At 38.3% G+C, this 19,439-nt stretch overlaps 1 pseudogene; it reads right to left on the bottom strand.

Moving 5' to 3' along the window:
• Positions 1–16,276: 16,276 nt before the first annotated feature.
• Positions 16,277–16,622, bottom strand: LOC123579692 (annotated as a pseudogene).
• Between the last annotated feature and the right edge of the window lie 2,817 nt (positions 16,623–19,439).

Raw genomic sequence — 19,439 nt, 5'->3', positions numbered from 1 at the left:
TCAGGTCATGATCTTGCCACTTCTGAGTTTAAGCCCCGTGTTGGGCTCTGTGCTAACAGCTCAGAGCCTGGATCCTGCTTTGGATTCTGTGTCTTCCCCTCTCTCTGCCCCTCCTTCGTTCACACTCTTGTCTTTCTGTCTCCCAAAAATGAATAAATGTTAAAAAAGAAAGAAAGAAGAAAGAAAGAAAGAAAGAAAGAAAGAAAGAAAGAAAGAAAGTCTGGGAATTGATGTTACCTTCAGCCTCAGATTCCTTGTAAAACCTGTCCCACACAGTACATGGAAATCACCATCATTACCCCTTAAGAAATAAGCTAGTATAAGTAGAATGTGTCTGAATAAGAAGGAAAGCAACTGGGATTAGTTCAGATCTGGGCAGACAAGTTTTGGTAAGCCTAAAGCTTATAAATTTGTGCAGAGGAGGGTAGAGGAAGGAGTGTTCTTCAAGAAAAATAATATAAAATTACAAATAAAAATTACATATAAACCTGAATATTTATTTAGAATGTAAAGAGAAATTACATAAAAAATTAAAAAATGGAAAAGTGAATACATTCTGCAAAAATTAGAAAATACAGAAAAATAATATAATAACCTAACAATATTTTTATTTAACTCCCTGACACTCCTTCATAATATTTTGGCTGCATACTCTTTGATTGCCTCGTCAAATGGTAATGATATTATAATATTATTTTCCATAGAGAAAATAGAAAGATAATTCAGTTTTTCCTCTAGCATGGTTGATGAAAATTTGTTTTTTATTAATGATGGTTTAGAAATTTTCCTTCAGCATTAAATGTGATATTAGTATTATCATATAACTTTGGGGAAATGTCTATCAAATTTCTTTCATGTATAAGCTATAAGATTTCAGGTCATTTGAAAGTTTCTTATTCAACAACTAACCTTAAATTATCTTTTCATTGATGATATCCATTGACCAGTTTGTCATCAATGCCCTCATTATAAAGTTTCCATGCATTTTATATAATTATTTGTTACCCAATATTTTATGCCAAACCAGAGTAATATAATTTTTCCACTATGTTCATATTTTATCATCTTCATTATTTGGATTGTCAAACAACACAGGAGTTTATTCATTGCTACTATTCAAAATGTATCTCTTCCAATTAGCAAATTACTGCAAATTTGGGGAGGTCAAGTTCACTTTTTGTTGTCTTTTCTTGTCTGCATTGCTTTCATTTCAATTTTATTTATTTTTGCATTCTTTTATTCCATTAATTTTTATATGATATTTTCTTGATCAAAGAGGAAATTAAATCTGAAATTATAAATTATATAAAAATAATGAACGAGAGATAATAAGAAAATCAGTGAGTCACAGCTAAAACTGTACTCTGAGGAAAATATGTAGCCTGACTACCAAAAATAAACTTATGTGTAATGAATTTATTTTCAAGAAAGTAGTGAAAGAATGAGGAAACCAAAAGAAAGTAACAGGAGATAATTAATAAAGACAAGGTTGGGATTATTGAAAAGTATAAAAAGTTATGGAAATGTCAATAAATCCTCAAAGTTTAACATTTGAAAAGGACCAATGAAATGGGTAAATGTCTCTCAAACCTAATTAAGAGGCAAATATAGAAAAGAGAACCAAGAATCATAAGATTGGGAATAAGAAAGAAGACATTATGAAAAAGTACTATGAGTGAATAGCTATGATTTGAGAATACAGAGGAAATGAATGTTTTCTTATTAAAACAAAACTACATTCAAGTTGAAGTTTCAGCTGAAGCTGCAAGATGCATCAGATTCTGCATGACTGTATCCCAAAGGAAGGACTAAAGCACATGCAGAATTTTTCAAGGCAAAAAGTAATAATTTATTACATAATTTTTGAAGCTCTCACCCACCTTGAAGCCACAAAAGGGTCAAAAGTTGGAAATTAAAGAGACAAATTTGTCAGGAGGCTTTCTTTGGAAATAATAGCTGTCATTCCTACTCTCCTCCACCAAAGGAGAAGGGAATGTTACCTTCTGACCCAAGTCTAATGCCAGAGATTTCAATTGAATAACCCAGAAAGCTTGATTTGTGTTCCCTGATATTGTTGGAGGGAGTGGGAGTAGGGTCAAGAGCACAATTGTCTGGGGCCTTAGTCCCATCTAAGAATTCTCCTGGGCAAGAGACTAGCTATTCCAGTGGCAGAACATGGGGACTGATCTGCCCTGCAGTGTTTGCTGGGATGGAGGACAGGACTTCTTCCCTTAGACCAAACATAAGCCTGCAAGGAGAGAGAGAATTGGCCTTTTTGATTCTTGCCAAGAGCACAATGTGAGAGGTCTATGAGAATCCAACAGAGGGAGTTTATACAGTGGTAATGGGGAAAGTGGAGACCAACTGAGAGAGGATGCATAGAACTCATAGCCCACATCACTAGATTTCCTGTCAGAAGGACCTAGCTGGAAAACTCTGAAAAAAAAAAAAAAATATTATACAAGTGGCCATGAGATAAAAGGAAAAAAAAAAAAAAAAACAGAGAACAAAAAACAGGCCTAGGAATTGTAAAGCCAGCTTATAACAGTATCTGTCAAAAATGAACTTTCTACCCATCTTTCCTCTCCTTCCTCTGGGCACATTCCAGCTCCAAAGGGACTGGAAATAGCAACTAATAATTGAGTGGAGGTGAGTAAGAGAAAGAAAAGATTTCTCCCCAGTGATGATGGTGGTGGCAGTGTCATTTTTTAATCTCTCTGATTCCCTATTTATTTTTTTTTTTTCAACGTTTATTTATTTTTGGGACAGAGAGAGACAGAGCATGAACGGGGGAGGGGCAGAGAGAGAGGGACACACAGAATCGGAAACAGGCTCCAGGCTCTGAGCCATCAGCCCAGAGCCTGACGCGGGGCTCGAACTCACGGGCCGCGAGATCGTGACCTGGCTGAAGTCGGACGCTTAACCGACTGCGCCACCCAGGCGCCCCACTGATTCCCTATTTAAAACCAGAGCAGTGGGTAGCAGAATCAAAAGCCCATGCCTGGATAACACTTATAGTGAAACTAGTTGACAGGGTATCCACACAAGTCCCAAAATACAAGCAAGTGAGGACAAACCATCAGGAGCCACAGATCTACGTGGTATCACAGACCTTGCATAGGAGAAAGCAGAGGGAAGCAATACAGCATCTGATAGATATGAAAACAGAAGACCCCCAAATGACCAACAGATATTTACTGGAAAGGATGGAAGGACAATTAGGGAGGAGGAGGTAAAACTGTGAGGAGTTTGACCCAACCTAATAGCAGGTAAGTGTTACAGCCCCTTTGAGAGGCTAAAGTGCCCTGGCCCCTGCACACTGCCCCAAACAACCTACTAGGCTCCCTTGCAGGGCAAGGCCTCACACTGAGGAAACACCGCTGGAACTAGTCAGGGTTTTGGTCATCTAAGCAAAACCAGAACATGATGAGTAAGATTAAGAAAATTAGATTAGCATCAAACTTCAACAGCAGCACCACATAACAGAAGGGGTAGTAAAACAATTAAGATACTCAAAAAAAGAACACGTGAGCCAAGGATTTTATATCCAGAAACATTGACTTTTAAGTACAAAGGGCACAGATAAACAAGTATCAAAAAGCAGTAATTCAGAGAATACTGGACCCATGAGCCCTTCTTGAGGAATCTACTGGAGAATGAACTCCAATCAAAAGACTAGAGAGACATCAACATAAGGACTCTTGGTGAACATTAAATGTAGAATATATGATTAACTGTAGACCAAGACTAAGTGAGAGGTAAAAGGAAGAGAGTCTAGTAGGTAATCTTTATGTGCTCAAGCAATACAGATATACTATAATTATAAAAAAGATGAGAGGGAATAGGGAGAGCATAATGTAAAAAATAATTCTAATTAGGGGCGCCTGGGTGGCTCAATTGGTTAGGCATTCAACTTTGGCTCAGGTCATGATCTCATAGTCTGTGGGTTCAAGCCCCACATGAGGCTCTGTGCTGACAGCTCAGAACCTGGAACCTGCTTCAGATTCTTTCCCTCTCTCCCTCTGATTGTCTCCCTCTCTCTCTGCCCCTCCCCTGCTCACACTCTGTCTCTCCCTGTCTTTCAAAAATGAATAAATGTTAAAAAAAATTTTTTAATAAAAATAATTCTAATTATTCTCAGTAAATAGTATTGTAGAATAGAATGAAATCAATGAGTAATCAGGAGATATTCTAATTCTGTCATCCCCTTTTTCCTTGAGACCCAAGATTCACAGTATGAAAGAAAGGACATAAAATTGTAACATAGAGTAAAAACCTTTAGACTGAATTGAATTAGAAATATCAATATAAACTCATGAGATAGTTTACCTTTGAAAATATAAATATAGATTTAGACATATGTGCTACCTAGCTTTGTCCACTAAAAAAGCCTAGAAACAATAACCAACCCAATAGCAATAAGCTAAACTAGTACACAAAATGTGGTCTTAAAATACCATTTCTCACTAAAAGACATCTCTGTTTCTTAGAGGAATAGCCAATTCCAAGTCTGCCACAAGAAATGTACAAAAAAAAGCTTAGAATGTCATGTAATACTAGCAAAGAATAGTCTGAATGTGTCAAAAGAACCCAGAAGCCTACCAGAAGAAGCTCATACTGACCAAAGAGGAAATTTTGAGCTTCAAAAAGATAATAATTGTAACTGATTGAAACCTATCAAATGTGTTTAAATCCATGAATTCATAATATTAAAAAAAATGAATTGATGAAGCCAGACACGAAGGCCACACCTCATGTGATTCCATGTATATGAAACATGGAATCCGTAAATCCATAGAGACAGAGAGCAGATTGGTAGCTGCCAGGGGCTGGGGGAAGAGCGGAAAGAGGAGTGAGTACTTAATGATTAGGGGGTTTCCTTTTGGAGGGATGAAGATATTCTGGAACTAGATTGAAGCAATGAGTGCACAACATTGTTGTATGTACTAAATGTCACTAATGGTAAATTTCATGTTATATATATCTTACCACAGCATTTTAAAAACTGGGAAAAGAAACCTAACTGATCACTTTCAGAGAATTACAGAAAAGTAATTCATTACCTTAAAAGCTAGTAAATAAAAGAGAAAGAATCAAGCATTTATCCTGCCTTTCTTACATTAAGTTTTACCACTAAGTAACCAAAAAGTAGATTAGGGAAAAGGAGGGAGGGAGGGAGGGAGGGAGGGAGGAAGGAAGGAAGAGAGGAAAGAAGGGAGGAAGAATGTTATCTCAGCTTGCAAGTGATATAACTGTGTTCCTAGAAAACTCAAGTGATAAAAAAAAAAACCTGTAGAATTAATAAGAGAATTTGATAAGGTCACTGAATATTCTCTCTCTATATACAACCACATACAACACACACAAACAAAAACAGTAGGTTTTTCTCTATAATTTTAATAGCAGGGGAAATTTTCATTCACAGCAATGACAAAAGTTATAAAGTATTGGGATAAAATTTCACAAGGTACAGGACCTATATACGGGAAACTACAAAATCTTAATAAAGAATAAATGAAATGAGACCTGAATGTACAGAAACATTGATCGTGTTCCTAAATGGGAAGACTTAATTCATAAAACATATGCCTTCCAGAATTGTTGTATAAAGTTAATACAATTCTAATTAGAACCCCAATAGGGAGGTTTTGTTTTTGTTTGGAAACTCCATAAAATTATTCAAAAAAATTTTTTTTAAACGTTTATTTATTTTTGAGACAGAGAGAGACAGAGCATGAACAGGGAAGGGTCAGAGAGAGAGCAAGACACAGAATCCGAAGCAGGCTCCAGGCTCCGAGCTGTCAGCACAGAGCCCAATGCGGGGCTCAAACCCACGGACCGTGAGATCATGACCTGAGCCGAAGTCGGACGCCCAACCGACTGAGCCACCCAGGCGCCCCCCATAAAATTATTTTAAAGAAGTCTATGAAAGAATAAGTTCCAGGAATAGCAAAGAAAATTATTCTTTAAAGGAATAGTTAAAGGTTACATGCTCTCTCTACACAAAGGTAGTTTGAGCTAATGGTTAAGAACATGGGCTCTGGGGGCACCTGGGTGGCTCAGTCAGTTAAGTGTCTGGCTTCGACTCAGGTCATGATCTCAAGGTTCATGAGTTCAAGCCCCACATCGGGCTCTGTGCTGACAGCTCAGAGCCTGGAGCCTGCTTCAGATTCTGTGTCTCCCTCTCTCTCTCTGCCCCTCTCCCACTCACACTCAGTCTCCCCCTCTTTCTTAAAAATAAATAAACATTTAAAAGAAAAAAGAACATGGATTCTGGAGCTGTCTTGCCTTGGTTCAGACGACCCAGGCTCTGCTACTTACTGGTGGTGTGGTGCAGAATATGTTTCTTAACCTCTTTTCCACTTAAGTTCATCCTCAGTAAAATGAGGATACTAATAGTACCTACCTCATAGGGTTTTTGTGGAGATTAAATCTAAATTCCTTAGAATAGGATATAGTAAATGCTATAGTTGTGCTCTGTTATTATATTGCCATTACTATAAAGTCTGTCTTTGAAAAGAGTATCGTACAGGTCCAGAAGTAGGCAAGTTGATACTGGAACAGATTAGAGAATCAGAAACAGAGTCTAGCACACATGGGAACTTACTGTACCACAAAAGTTGAATTTCAGTTTAGTAGAGAAAAATAATTTATTTACCGAAGTGTCACAATGGGCTAGCCATCTGGAAGAAATGCATGTCATATACAAAAATATATTCCAGATGGATTCCAGATTTAAATGTAACAACAAAAAAATAAAACTTTCAGAAAAATTTAGGAAAATAATCAACCTTGGGTGGAGAGAGGCATTCTTAAATAGGACAGAAAACGCAGACCCAATAAATGAAAAGGCAGGTATATTAAACAACATACAATTTAACACTTCTGTATGGCAAAAATCATAAACATAAATAAATAATACAAATTATAGTCCAGGGAAATATTTGCAACATTCACTTAACAAATTTATTTATTTAATGAATATTTGTTTGAACACCTTTTATAGGATGGGTGTTACCAGAGGCAATGCTGAATAAAACATTCAGCAAATGCTACAAGTCAGGGTTTGATTTATTATTTTGTTATTTGTCTGAATACCTGTATTCATGGCGCTTAACTTCTAGTGATAGATGATACACATGACTAATAACATACAGAAAATTCTCACAAATGAGAGGGAGAATACAATGGTAAGAATAGTAAAAAAAAAAAAAAACAAAAACATAGACAACTCAGAGAATTCCAAATAACCATAACATGTGAAATTGTATTTATTGCTTTCATATGGAGACAACACTGCTTATGTCTTCCCTACTCTGTGTTCAGTGACCTCATGCTGGTAGCTTGAACTCAGCCATGATGAGAATATTTACACTACGGAAATCAGCAAATGCTACAAGTCAGGGTTTGATTTATCATTTTTTTTTCTTTGTCTAAACTTAGGAAAGTGATGGAGAAAATGTTAAAAATGCAGATGAAACTTAAAAGTATGGTGTGTCTGTGGTCACTATATTATGAATAGCAAAAAACATTAAGGCAATATTCTTCCAGTATTAGAAAACTATCATCCAGTTCAGCATAGAAGTTACTCACCTCACTGACAAATGAGTGAGGTTCCAACACATGTAGGCCAAAGCTAAAAGAGATTTCAGTTTAATGATATAATTTATATGAGGATGAAAAATAGTTTAGGAGTAGATCACATTTCAGATTGAATGGCAAAGAAATTTATTGGGAGAAGAGTTAGGGAATTGGAATGGAACTCCAGTTGTCAAACGATGGTTGATCTGTAATAGGTTGCATACAGATATAGGAGTTCAGCAACAATTAACCAAAGCATTCTGTAAGATCCAGTTGGCTGTATGGAACTCTATTGATTACTATGTATTTTATTAATTGTAAATTGTATATCTTTGACATCAGTAACATTTTAATAAACTTAGGTGCATATACGTACTGTGTGTGTGTGTGTGTGTGTGTGTGTGTGTGCGTGTGTGCAGAGTCAGTTAAGCCTTTACCAGCACGCTGTTGCTTCCACATACATCCCTTTAACCAGAATTTATTCATGTGGCCAAGAAAGGCTTGTTCTATTCTAGGCAACCTTGTGACCAGCTAAAAATTCTATTCCTATGGTAAAAGATAGGCTAGACTTAGGGAAAGAACTAGCAGTCTCTGACACAGCACTATGATTTTCATTTTATGTGGGAGGAAATTGAGACTCAGGGAGCTTAAGTTAACTTGCCTAAGGTCACGCATCTAGTAAAAAGTTGAGCTGAGATTTGGACTCACGTTTGTTTAGCTTCAAAGGTTTTTTTCTCCACACCATTCTCTACCTCCAGAATATGCAGTGGAATTTGCAAGTGAAAGATTCTGCCCTCCCCTCCTCCAAGGTAAAACTTCCCCTTAGTTATGCACTTATAAGATGACTAATGGGGGAAAGGGGTTTTCTGTCACAGAACAAGAAGTCAAAGAATGGCTAGGGTTAGGAAGTCAGTGGGAAAAATGTGTACTCTCTGGGAAGTTCATTTGCCTGCAAGGAAATTAAATCCATTGGTTTATTCAGGAAGGTAGGGAGCTATGCACCTATCTCCATTTTTTCAGACACAGTCCACATGTTTTTTTTTATTACTTCAGAAATTAACGTTGCTATGGACACATCAGGAGAGATGAAAGGTGGGCCAGGGAGGAGAAAGAGGACTTGGACATGGAAATAATGCATCTTAGAAAATTCCCTTGCTCTGATTGGTCTGTAACACATTCACCCTAATGTATTTAGCTGTTTCTAAGTCTTATATACTAGACTTTAAATCCTTTGAAGGCAGGAACTATATCTTGTTAAATGATCTAACATAATTTCTTCATAGAGTCAATGAGTAACAAACAATAGTTGAATGAATTATCATATGAGTGGACTGGGATTAAATGTACTCAGTATTTGTTTATATAATATGTGTCTTATTTCTCTTTGAGTATTCCCTGAAAGGAGGAGCCATGTCTGCTTTCGGGACCAAAGGTTGTTCAATTATTTATCCAACAGATACCCAGTAAACTCTTGCCATATATGAAACACCATAGAGTGAAAATATTGGCCATTCCTTAGACTAGGATCTATATGAGGGTGGGGACCACATGCCTTCCTTCCTCTGGAATTTTCCACAGAGAATTGTATATTCAAAATCCAAAGTTCATTATAAAAATGGCTAACATTTATTGGATACTTACTATGTGTTGGCACCAAGTACTTTGCTGTGTTATTGCATATAGTTGGCATAACACCCCCATGAGGTGAGCACTAGTATCACCTCCACTTTATAAATGAGCAACCTGAAGCCTCAGGAAGTAGTAAAAAAAAAACAAATCACATAGCTATGAAGCGTCAGAATCCCTGGGTCCCAGATTCTCACTCAGTATGTTCTCCTGGGCTACTAGCAGTGCCAGTTCTCTGGGGAAGCAGCACTGAAAAATGATGAGCTATTGAAAAGCCTGCAATGGACCTTGGAGTCTTTCTTCAGTCTCTCCCCTTCTTACCCAGGACTGACAGATAAGGGTGTAGAGATCAAGGCTTTAGACTAGGTGCCTTGTAACAGAATCAGTGACCAACACCATTTCTAACAGGTTCTAGTGTTTGATTTTATGGAATGGGTATTAGACTACTCTCACCTGTCTCTGGCTAATTAGAAAACTGAGAGTTGTTTTGTTTGCTGAAATTGGCACCCATATGTTGGAAATGCCTTCAAAGAGGGGCACCAGGGTGGCTCAGTTGGTTAAGCCTCCAAATTCAGCTCAGGTCATGATCTCACATTTTGTGAGTTTGAGCCCCGCATCAGGCTCTGTGCTGACAGCTCAGAGCCTGGAGCCTGAAACGTATTCTGTGTCTCCCTGTCTCTCTGCCCCTCCCCTGCTCACACTCTGTCTCTGTCTCTGTCTCTGTCTCTGTCTCTGTCTCTCTGTCTCTCTCTCAAAAATAAATAAATGTTAAAATTTTTTTAAAAAAGCGGGGGTGCCTTGGTGGTTCAGTCAGTTAAGTATCCGACTTCAGCTCAGGTCATGATCTCATGGTTCGTGCGCTGGAGCCCCGTGTAGGGCCCGTTGCTGACAGCTCGGAGCCTGAAGCCTGCTTCAGATTCTGTGTGTCTCTCTCTATCTCTGCCCCTCCCCCACTCATGCTCTCTCTTTCTCTCAAAAATAAACATTTAAAAAATTTTTTTTTAAATGAAAGAAAAGAAAAAAAGAAAATGCCTTCCCCTTCTCCCAAACTACTAAAATAAGTGTAAGGATTCACAAAAGAGAATAGGCAGGAGGAGTTGTTCATGGACCAGAGAATTTGATGACTTTCTGGAAAAGAGAAAGTGGGTAAGAACTTGTCTACAGGTAAAATAGAGCAAAGGAAACTGTAAGCCCAAACTCATGTGGAGGATGAAAGCAGAATTGGATAAGAAATAATGAGGGGAAGGGGAGAAAGGAGGAAAAGAAGGAAGGACAGAAAAATTAGAAATGTCAGAGGTGGAAGGATTTTGTCAGAAAGTTAAGCTCCATTTATAAAGCAAACTAAAATGCAGCATGATTTCCAGCGTGTGACAAAGTGTAAGAAAATGCAATCCCTTTGACCTTGATGCTTGAACAGGTTTCTTTGAACAGCATTACTTCTTCTCTAAGGGTTCAACAACAGTGCTTGGGTATAAGGAGAATATTATTTAAAGAGGCATGACATGAAAACATTGTCAAAGGTTTCCAATTTTTAGAATCAGTCCACAGAGAAACCATAGAGGATTATACAGTTACAGAATAGAATGTAAAGGTTATGAACCTGAACAAGGTAAAAGTAATACTGTAACTGACAGGTTGGGAAGAGAGGAGAGGGGGATGAAACAGAGGTGCTAATATCCTCATTGTTTGTGGTATAGAATCAAAGGGTATTGTCTAAAGTTGATGTTATGAAAACTAGATATTTAGGTGTATTCTATAAAGTTATAAAAATAATCAATAGAAAAGGCAATAATAAAAAAGTAACTAACAAAACTTGGCAGTGGAAGGGAGGTGGAAGGTCATTTAAGTGAGCTAAATTTACATCTCTCATAGTAAGGAGTCAATCAATAAGATTTAAATTTGGTAAATCAAGAAATAAATGATTACCATCTTATTTTGAATGATCATGACAAATAACAGAAGAACTAAAAATAGAAATGGTTAAAAATGGATATTTCCTATCTATTCTAGAGAAACACTTCCACATGTGTCCAGGAAGTGGGGACAATGATGGTCAGTGCAGCTCTGTGTTGTTAATAGTGAAAAATGGGAAATAACTAAATAAGTAAATTATGGCCCAGTCATATTACACAACAGCCTAAAGAGATGAAATAGATATAGTATGCACTGACATGGAAACATATCCAAGATATATTATTTTTTATAAAGTTTTATTTATTTATTTTGAAAGAAAGAGACAGAGAAAGAGAGAGACAGAGAGAGAGCCAGTGGGGGAGGGGCGGAGAGAGGGAGACAGAGGATCCAAAGCAGGCGCAATGCTGACAACACAGAGCCGGATGTGGGGCTTAGACGCACGGACCGCGAGGTCATGACCTGAGCCGAAGTCAGATGCTTAACCAACTGAGCCATGCAGGTGCCCCTACGAGATGTATTATTAAATAAAAAAAAAAGTGGGTGCCTGGGTGGCTCAGTCTGTTAAGTGTCCAACTCTTGATTTCAGCTCAGGTCATGATCTCCCCAGTCTTGATTTCGACTCAGGTCATAATCTCACAGTTCGTGGGATCTAGCCCTCCGTCAGACTCTGTGCTCACAGTGCAGGGCTTGCTTGGGATTCTCTCTGTCTCTGCCCTTTGCCCACCCGCACATGTGCATTCTCTCTCTTTCTCTGTAAATAAATAAACATTTTTTCAAAAATCAAGTTGTTGGATTATAAATCCAGTATACCATTTGTGTAAAATAAGAACCAAAACAAGCATACCCGTGAAGATTATCAAGATCTGGGAGGAAACTCACTACTGTTAACAATGGTGGTTATCTCTGAGGAGGAGGAATGTAATTGGAGTGACCGTCAAGGACCCTAGCTTTGTCTGTACGGTTTGAAATTTTTGCAAGAAAGTATTTGTGTATTATTTGTGTAGCCTGAAACTGATCATTTTTAAGTGGTTACCACGGGGTGCGGGGGGCAGGTATAGAGCCTTTTCATTTAATACCACCACTCTATGGCATATCAATTTCTTTTTTTTACTGTGTGCATGTATTACTTTAAAATAATAATTTTAAACAGTAACAACAAGAATCAATGCTTTTGCTCCTTTAGTTATAGGAAACTTCATAGAACAATGTTGCTGCAGGCAGTTCTCTAAGCCCAAAGGTTGCCCTCCCACCAGCCCCATAAATGATTGTTATTTATGAGCACTTCGTGACATAGATGTGTACAGCTATTTACCATTTCTGCTGGGAGGATGGATGTTCACATTCATATGAGACAAAAACAAATCAAGATTCAACTAGACGGGCTGCTGTGGGCTTGGGGATTAGAAGAGCAAAAATAAAAATAAAAAACAAACCCAGCAACATACTCTAGTAAATCACTTCTCCTTTCTGTCTTGTTCTTAAGAAAGAATTTAACAACCTCATCTGGGTTGCAGACATTTTTATGTACTTGCCACTGAGTTTTCAAAAGCATGAACAAAATGTTTGGCTGAACTAGCCTCTGGACTGAAAGCTCGATTGTAATCATGGCAGATCTTTTTGTCCAGGATTCAATATGGCAGTGTGCATATGTCACTTTGTCTGTCCAACAATGGCTCTTCTCTGTTTTCTTATCTTTTTGAACAACCTTTCAGAAAGCTTCAAAATTTTACCAGACCCTATAGGTTTCACTTCTAAGACCAAGTGAGATCATTTGAACATTAGGGGGATGAGAGAATACTTTTTTCCATTCTTATTCAAATTCTGACCTTCCAACAGCCTCCTGATCCTTCAACATCCCACCATTTTGTTCTTTCTGAACTTCAAGGAGTGGGTTGAGTTTAACCTTCCTCGTCTGTTGCTTGTCTTTCAGGCATGGTTCACTTGGGAAGAACCTAGAATCTTTCCAAAGCAGGCGTCACAGATATTGGTCCAGATGGTGATGTTGAGCACTTTGTTTTACCTATAAAGGAATTAACATTAATGAGTTCTTTCACAAGCATTGTTTAATCCTCTCAATGTCCCCCATAAGTCTGGGTTTTAAGGAAGAAAAAACTGAGGGCAGAGATTAGGAACTTTGCCCTAAGAGACGCATCACGACAAATTGCTCTCTATTCCAGCCCTTCAACACAGCTCTCCTGTTCCAGGTAGCTAACTGGAGGTCTTTATTAAAATGCCTCCTAGGCCTGCTTTTAGCTTTTAATAAGAGTACCTTTGTGCAGTTTAGTAAACTTCCAGGGACTTTATTGGGGGAGCTCTCTTAATGAATCCCTTTGAAGTTGCCAACACTTTTGAGATATATTTGCAGTGATACCATGAGTTGCTTTTTAACCTGCTGAAACAAAGCACCCTATCTTTGATGTTGAGCTCTGAATCCTAACTTGCATTTCTACCTGGGGCAGTACATTTAGAGCGGTGAACTGCCGCTTGAAAAGAAGATTCACATGCGTGGTTTCCCCATCATCACTCTCTACTTAACTCACCGTGTGTGTGTGTGTGTGTGTGTGTGTGTGTGTGTAGCTGATGTTTGAAACCTCATTCCTGGACTTAAAGATATGCAGGAGAGAACCATCAGGCCTCTCTATCCAGAACCAAGTATGTAGAGACAAGATCACTCCACTTTCTGTCAGCTGTGGCCCAGGCCTTGCCATTACTCCACTCACCCTCACGTTGGAGGTACTTAAACCAAACTATGAAGGGCTCAAAACATCAAATCAAGCCTTGCCTTAATTTACTCCATTAATTTGCCCATCTTCCACCTCCCCCATTGTCTCAGGCAGTCCTGTTGCTGCTCCAGTGTGATCAAGGCTTGTTCTTTCCCTCTTCTTTCCAAGTTGAAATGTTGTCACTCCCTGACTCATTTCCATTGGTTCAAGATGTCTGTGCCTTCCATAGTGAGCTAGCCTGATAAGCCAACCCATGCAAATATACTAAAAGGCTTAGAATAGAACCTCCTTTCTCTTTCCAAATAAAGCATGCATAGTTCGTTCAAGACTAAAAATATCCAAAACTAAAAAGAAAATTATAAATATGTAAAATTTCCCCCACCTTGTTTTTCAACTAATTTATCCTGAACATCTTCCCACATCAATCAATTTTATGCAGCATCCTCTTTAACGTTTCAAAATCCAGTTATACTTCCCTGTCTTCCCACTAATGAGCATTTATTTTCTCTCCAGTTGTTCATCTGATGAACATCTTACATCTAAACTTGTACAAAGTATGATTTCTATATCACAAGGAATACAGCCTCATGAACAGAGAGGAGACCCCCTAGAAGGCCTGTTATGTGGCTTCATTTTCTGTTCATGCCTGAAGCCAAGCCTCCTTCTAACCATATCTCAGCCTTTGGCTTGTAATTATCACTCTGAACCTATAAATTGGGGACAGACTTCGGGAAAGGGATTGGGAACTGATAAACCTTGACATGTGTCTAAAAATTCACTTTAAAAAATGTTTATTTATTTATTTTGACAGAGAGGGAAGGAGAGAGAAACCACATGAGCGAATGTGAGTTGGGGGGGGTGGTGGGCAGAGGGAGAGAGAGAATCCCAAGCAGGCTCCAATCTCACAAACTACAAGATCATGACCTGAGCCAAAATCACGAGTCAAATGCTTAACTGACTGACTCACCCAGGTGCCTCTACAAATTCACTTTTATTGTATATATCTCTATCAGTTTGGATAAAAACTGGTACGTTTAACCAAAATTTCCCCATAGGAAATTCATGAGAATTCTATCTGGACAATCAGAAAGGTGATTGAGTTTCTGCAGTAAATTTGGAGTTTGTGGGGCCAACAACTGATCTGAGCCTTAGGTTGGCTGCTTTTTCTTCTTTTGCTTCTGTAAGCCCTTTTTTTCTGAGCTTCAGAAGGTCAAGAAAGGCAGTAACTGTCCCTCTCTTCCAACAGTATATTGGAATATAGGCATGATGAGGAGGAAGAGGATGATATTCACGGTAATGATACTACAACAGACTGTAGCTAAAACCTTCATTCTACTGGCAAAATATTCTATTTCAGAAACAATACTGCAGATCAGAAGAGCAGAATAATAAGAACTTGAGTCTTCTCATCTCAGAGGAAACATGAGGGTTCAGTGCTCCCTTCATCCACCTGCAATGAGATCCAGCTGTGTATTGTCCTACTGTTCCTAGTTCCATGAAGGGCAGACCTTACAACTCTTTGACAATTAAAAAGCGGACACTTGGGGATTAAACTAGAATTGAAGCAAAGGTTCATAAATCTTATTTTAGCCGCAATAAGACTGAAGACTTTGCCTCCAAAATCCTGGGGATAAGGGGCTGATGCACCATCCATCACTTTGATGTGTTCAACATTCAGTTATAGAGAGAAGCTCAATTTTAATGGAATACCAGAAAAAGAGTCTAGTGGACAATCAGGTATTGATTTCAGGTATCACAGAGAGTGTGTATATTCTGTGTCAGAAAGATAGAGGATCTTTTCTTGTGACCGGAATTAGAGATTTTTTCCAGCAAAAGACACCTGAAGGGTGTCTGCATACTACCCCGGAAACAGTTGGCAGGTTCACAGCGATTCCTACCTCATATACCTTCCATTTTGGAATGAAGTCCTCTGATAAACCTTTAGCTCTGCTTTAAAGTATGAGTTGCTGTTATTCAAAGTCCACTTTTGCCTAAATGAGACAAGGACATATTATATGAATGGGAGGCAGCCATAGACTTGGAGGGGATCATAACAGTTCCTGAGTTGTATGATTCAAGGGGTACCAGGAAGACTCCATGCTGTCTCCCACCACATGTGCCCACTGCATGCATTAAGAACTTTTTTCATTGAGTCATAAGGTCTTTCTGACTTTCAGAGTCCCTGGTTCTGATATAAATACCTCTGGAAAGGGTCACACGATCACCTAAAATTTAGAAGGGGTTTATTTTATTTTATTTTATTTTAATTAGTGTAATACTTTTTCTAATGAAATCTTATCTAGGACCCCAAAATATAAAAGGCAGAGTAACTCTTGCTGAAGCAGGTGGAGAGCTGGGGCTCACTTACTTGACTTCCTCTTTAATCAGAGGAAATCAGAAAAGCAGTAGTCAATTATATATATATATATATATTTTTCAGTCAAAAGGTCTCACATGTTTATTACTGAACCAACCTACAGGTGCAGAAGCATCATAACAGAGAAAAGTCAATTTCCTGATAAAACAGATCTACTGGTCAGGCGATAGGAAGGTGATGGAATAGAAACACATGACTTTCAGGCAGCATAAACGTGTGCCATCTCATGTTCGATCCCATCTCATGTACAGACCCAGCTTTGTTCTTCTCCAATGCCGCCTCTTGGAGTTGTATCTGATTTTATTACCAGTTTTCATCTGAATCCACTAGGGAATGGGACGATTCTGCTTTTGTTTCTTTGCCGGGAATCACTTGATCCTGAAAGTCTTGTGAGAAGACATGGTGAGAAACAGTCAGCAGCACACACCACAATGGCGAAGAGGAAAGAGCATCAATTGTATATTTTTTAATGAAATTTGAATTAAACATTTGCAGGGCCCCTTAAGTAATCTTGAAGAACCTTAGAGTTCTTCAATATATATTTTGGGTCATTAAAAACTGGACAAAATAGGCATTATGAGCTTCTTAATGTGATGCATCAGGAAGCATATACTACCACCTATGAAGTATCTCCACCAAAAGGAAGGAAGAAAAGAAAGAAGAAAGAAAGAAAGAAAGAAAGAAAGAAAGAAAGAAAGAAAGAAGGAAGGAAGGAAGGAATTTAAGCAAATCTTTAGTTCTAAAGTATCTGTTTACAGGAAATAAGAGAATAGAGAAACAAGTTAAATTACACCATGTGGAAACAGCCAAATACTGAATAAAGGAAATTCTGCAGGACAAATGAATTGGTTTGTTCAGCAAATGAAGAGTGTGAAAAGGGGGAGACGGGGGAGGGTAATTATTAGATTTTAAAAGACAACAATGCCAAAAAGACAACCCATTTTAAAAAGGGACAAAGGACTTGAATAAATATTTCTCCAAAAGAAGATGTGCAAATGTTCAATATCATTAGTCATTAGGGGAATGCAAATCAAAACCACCACAAGATACCACTTCACACCCACTGGGATGTCTATAATAAAAAATGTAGAGGGGCATCTGGGTGGCCCAGTCAGTTAAGCATCTGATTCTCCATTTTGACTCAGGTCATGATCTCAAGGGTTCATGAGATCAAGCCCTGCATTGGGTTCTACATGACAGTGTGGAGCCTGCTTGGGATTCTCTCTCTCCCTCTCTCTCTGCCTTAGTTGCATGTGCATGTGCTCTCTCTCAAAATAAATAAATAAACATTTTTAACTGAAAAAAATGTTAAAAATAATAAGTGCTGGCAAGATGTGGAAAAATTGGAACTCTTGTACATTGCTGGTAGGAATGTAAAATGGTGCAGCTCCTGTGGAAATCAGCTTGGCAGTTCCTTAAAAAGTTAAGCATAAATTTATCATATGACCCAGCAATTCCACTTCTGGGTATATACTCAGAAGAACTGAAAATTGGTACTCAGACAAATATATACACAACTATGGCCATAGCAGCACTATTCACAATGACCAAAAACAGTCCAAATACCCATCAACAAATGAATGGATAAACAAATTGTGGTAAATACATACAATGGAATTATTTATTCCATAAAAAGGAATGAAGTACTGATACATGCTACAATGTGGATGGACCTTAAAAATATTATGGTATGGTCACATATTGTATGATTCCATTGTATGAAGTAACCAGAACAGGTAAGTCTCTATAGACAGGATACAGATTGATGGTTGCCAGGTGCTGGTGGAAGGCAGGAAAAGAGAGCTACTGCCTAATGGGGCTCTTTCAGAGTGGGTTTCCTTTCAGAGTGATGAAAATGTTTTGAAACTAGACAGAGGAGGTGGCTGCACAACACTATGACTGCACTAAATGGCATTAAGTTGTTCTCTTTAAAATAATTAATTTTGTGCTATGTCAATTTTACATCAACAAGGATAGATAGATGATAGATAGAGATTTTTTTTAAAGAACAGAAATATACCAACCAAATCAAACGTGTAGTCCTTGTTTTGATTCTGAGTCAATCAAAGCAATCATAGAAATATATTTTGGGGGGCACCTGGGTGGCTCAGTCAGTTAAGCTGCCAACTCTTGATTTCGGCTCAGGTCATGATCTCATGGTTTGTGAGATTGAGCCCCATGTCAAGCTCTGTGCTGAGCATGGAGCCTGCTTGGGATTCTCTTGCTCTCTCGCTCTCTCTCTCTCTCTCTCTCTCTGTCCCTCCTCCGCTCTCTCTCTTTCTCAAGTAAATAAACTTAAAGTATATATATATATATATATATATATATATATATATATGCAGTTGGGGAAACTTGAGCATGAATTAAATGACAGATGATATTAAGGGATTATTGGTAATTTTTTGTAAACTAATGCCATAGTGATTGTGTTTTTAAAAATTCATTCCTCAGAGATTCATTCTAAAGTATTTGTGAATGAAATAATATATCTGGGATGTGCTTTAAAATACTCCAAAAAAAAAAAAAAACATTGAGAGGGAGAATGGCTGAAATAAGATTGGTAAAATTTTGATAATTGAAGGCTAAGTAATGGAGGCATGGGCATTATTGCTACTTTTGTGTATATTTGAAATTATCCAAAATGAAACACTATCCAATTTGGTTAAGAAACCATAGATTTATTTAATGCCATTTATGGCCCTTCAAGATGGACATGGGATAGGTGCCTGAGAGGTTTTTAGCAAATGTGAGAAGAGAGGGAGATAGGGAGATGGAGAAGAGGAATACTAGAAGAGAACACCAAACGAGCCTAAAACCATATGCTCCATAACTTCACAGGGGGCAGGTCCCTCAGAAGGAGAGAGAAAACTGTGCTTCCTCAGCTATAAACATGGGGTGGGGACCCTCAGGTATCCCTCCCAGGGCAGGGGAAAGTGCATCTTCATGCCCATTATCAGTGGCCGAATATTTACTGGGCACCAACCATGCATAAAATATTGTGGTTATTAGCAGCTCCAAGTTAAATCATAGCCTCAAACTGTGCCCTGCTAATAGTGATCGTATCTAAGTAGCCCTTACACAACTAGGGGACCGTTTCTTCCTGGAGATGGAAGGAACCTGAGAAATCACAGATCGCTTTTGATTTTGTGAAGTCACGATGGACCTTTGCAGTGTAGACTGCTCTGATCAGGAGCCTTGGGTTCTAGTCCTAGCTCTAC

This window comes from Leopardus geoffroyi, chromosome A3, assembly GCF_018350155.1.
Source record: "Leopardus geoffroyi isolate Oge1 chromosome A3, O.geoffroyi_Oge1_pat1.0, whole genome shotgun sequence".
NCBI classification, from domain to species: Eukaryota; Metazoa; Chordata; class Mammalia; order Carnivora; family Felidae; genus Leopardus; species Leopardus geoffroyi.
Note: the sequence above shows the minus strand (reverse complement) of the source record. Positions and strands in the feature narration are given on the sequence as shown.